Raw genomic sequence first — 3460 nt, 5'->3', positions numbered from 1 at the left:
AGTGAGTTAAAAAGAACAGGGTAGAATGGTCGAGCCGCTCCTCGTAGTCTTGCTATTCATGCTGTGTATTAATGCTTTTGAGAACAAAATTCACGGTAACCTCAGATTTTCACAGATGATGCAATCATCTACAACAGCCTGCCAGGGTGGCCGAGCGGTTCTAGGCGCTACAGTCTGGAACCGCGCGACCGCTACGGTCGCAGATTCGAATCCTGCCTCGGGCATGCATGTGTGTGATGTCCTTAGGTTAGTTAGGTTTAAGTAGTTCGAAGTTCTAGTGGACTGATGACCTCAGAATTTAAGTCCCATAGTGCTCAGAGCCCATCTACAACAAAGTACAGTCTGAACAAAGCTATAGAAATATTCAGATGACCCGGACAGCAGTGGGATACCAACCTGATCTGTCGCCCACCACGCGGCCCGACAACCAGTTGTGATGGTCTGGGGTGCCTTTTCTTTTCTAGCAGAAGCCCTTTGGTTGTCATCCGCGGCACCCTTACAGCACAGCAGTACGTCGACGGTATTCTATAACCCGATTTGTTGCCCCTCCCCCCTCCATACAAAGCCACTATTGGCTTACATATTTACAAGATAATTCCCACCTGCTCACAGTGAGAGGTTCTCCTCCTTGTCTTTGTGCTTACCACATCCTGCCTTGCCCTGTAAGTTGGCTGAATCTCTCCCCAATTGAGAACGTCTGCAGAACCATGGGCAGGGCCCTGCAGCCATTTTACTGATGTAACATGCCAATGGACAGAATTTAGCACAGTATGCCTGAGGAGGACATTTGAGCCGCGCGCGGCTCGCGTTCGTGCCGTTTATTGCTTGACATCTTGTCTTTGCGGTTCTGCCGTCCCGTTTGTTATTCGATTTACTGGCTTCACTAAGTTGCTGGCTTGCCAGCCTGTGTGTGGCAACAGCAGCGCTAATTGATAATAGCACTGTCGTACTACGAGGTGCATTCAAGTTCTAAGGCCTCCGATTTTTTTTTTCTAATTAACTGCTCACCCGAAATCGATGAAACTAGCGTTACTTCTCGACGTAATCGCCCTGCAGACGTACACATTTTTCACAACGCTGACGCCATGATTCCATGGCAGCTGCGAAGGCTTCTTTAGGAGTCTGTTTTGACCACTGGAAAATCGCTGAGGCAATAGCAGCACGGCTGGTGAATGTGCGGCCACGGAGAGTGTCTTTCATTGTTGGAAAAAGCCAAAAGTCACTAGGAGCCAGGTCAGGTGAGTAGGGACCATGAGGAATCACTTCAAAGTTGTTATCACGAAGAAACTGTTGCGTAACGTTAGCTCGATGTGCAGGTGCGTTGTGTTGGTGAAACAGCACACGCGCAGCCCTTCCCGGACGTTTTCGTTGCAGTGCAGGAAGGAATTTGTTCTTCAAAACATTTTTGTAGGATGCACCTGTTACCGTAGTGCCCTTTGGAACGCAATGGGTAAGGATTACGCCCTCGCTGTCCCAGAACATGGACACCATCATTTTTTCAGCACTGGCGGACACCCGAAATTTTTTTGGTGGCGGTGAATCTGTGTGCTTCCATTGAGCTGACTGGCGCTTTGTTTCTGGATTGAAAAAAGGCATCCACGTCTCATCCATTGTCACAACCGACGAAAAGAAAGTCCCATTCACGCTGTCGTTGCGCGTCAACATTGCTCGGCAACATGCCACACGGGCAGCCGTGTGGTCGTCCGTCAGCATTCGTGGCACCCACCTGGATGACACTTTTCGCATTTTCAGGTCGTCATGCAGGATTGTGTGCACAGAACCCACAGAAATGCCAACTCTGGAGGCGATCTGTTCAACAGTCATCCGGCGATCCCCCAAAACAATTCTCTCCACTTTCTCGATCATGTCGTCAGACCGGCTTGTGCGAGCCCGAGGTTGTTTTGGTTTGTTGTCACACGATGTTCTGCCTTCATTAAACTGTCGCACCCACGAACGCACTTTCGACACATCCATAACTCCATCACCACTTGTCTTCTTCGACTGTCGATGAATTTCAGTTGGTTTCACACCACGCAAATTCAGAAAACGAATGATTGCACGCTGTTCAAGTAAGGAAAACGTCGCCATTTTAAGTATTTAAAACAGATCTCATTCTCGCCGCTGGCGGTAAAATTCCATCTGCCGTACGGTGCCGCCAATTCTGGGACGTATTGACAATGAACGCGGCCTCATTTTAAAACAATGCGCATGTTTCTATCTCTTTCCAGTCCGGAGAAAAAATATCGGAGGCCTTAGAACTTGAATGCACCTCGTATGTATGGAGCGACTGCTAGTATTTCCGGGTTGTGTGTCGGGAGTTCATTGGGGGCAGAGCAGCAGTGAGGTCCAGACAGCCATGATTCGCCCGACCATTGCTGGCACACATCACTTCAGTGGGGACGACCTAGGTTGGTCGTTCGGTCCGTCGTCTCATCGGACGACATGTATTTGGTCGCTGAACGCTTCTGGGTTTTCTGTGTGTGTCGACTTGTGATTCCTCCTAGTTGTTCCACAGTGACTGATTTTACTATTGTTCGAGTTGTTTGTGAAGGTGTTTCGCGGAACCATCAGTAGCTTGTGGTTCTGACTGATCAGTTATTTTAATGCTGTTTGCGTGCTGGATTGAGTGGGTCAGTTGGGACAGAGCAGCGAGGAAGTCTCTGCAGCGCGAGGTCAGGCCTTGACTGCTGATGCAGTGTGCAGCTGCTGTCGGATTGTGAGGTGCCAGCTGCAAGAGCTACAACTTCGTTGCCCACCGAACCTGGACACTGAAGTTGAGTGATTAGTTAACCTGTTATGAAACCTCAACTACTGTGACATCTCTTTGTTCATTGTCGGTTGTTGCTTTCTGGGCTGTTCTGGCTAGCAGCAACATGTGGTGTGTTGGAGTTGGCGAAATTTTGCAGCTGTCTTCCAGTGTGGTCTTTAACTATTAAATTGGTTGTCACTTATCAGTGAAGTGCACCTGCGGTATTTTCTGCCTGGTGGCCGTTAACATCCCAGTTACCTGCCCTGGTTGTTAGCGTAGTTTTCCGGCAGAGTGTTTTTCCTCTCCGTGTTGATGCTCTCCAGCACAGCATGTAGTTCGACAGCCTTTTAGTTGTCTGTTGATATTTTTTTCTTAAGAGTGGTTATTGTGCCTTGGCTGATTTTAGACGCCAGTTTTGAAGATGTAGTGTGGCTGCTATCTTCCTCCTCGACTGATATTTTCCATTGTCTTTCCGTTGGCCAGGCGCAAGGGAATTGATTAGGTTGTTGCTCGGTCCTTCAGCCGCCCCTGGATTGGGTTGCCATCCGATTATTTAACCTTACTCTTGGCTGCCTGTCTCACCTCACCTTATGTTAGAGCCGCCTACTCAGGCCAACCCTTGGAACACTTCTGAGCACCACTTCTGTTTAGATTGTTATTTTCATTTTAGTCTGATGTACTGTGTGAGGCCTTCAGCCCTCTATTAATTTA

Source organism: Schistocerca cancellata, chromosome 1 (genome assembly GCF_023864275.1).
Source record: "Schistocerca cancellata isolate TAMUIC-IGC-003103 chromosome 1, iqSchCanc2.1, whole genome shotgun sequence".
In the NCBI taxonomy this organism is placed as follows: domain Eukaryota; kingdom Metazoa; phylum Arthropoda; class Insecta; order Orthoptera; family Acrididae; genus Schistocerca; species Schistocerca cancellata.
The sequence above is the reverse complement of the archived record's forward strand: the minus strand, read 5'-3'. Positions refer to the sequence as shown.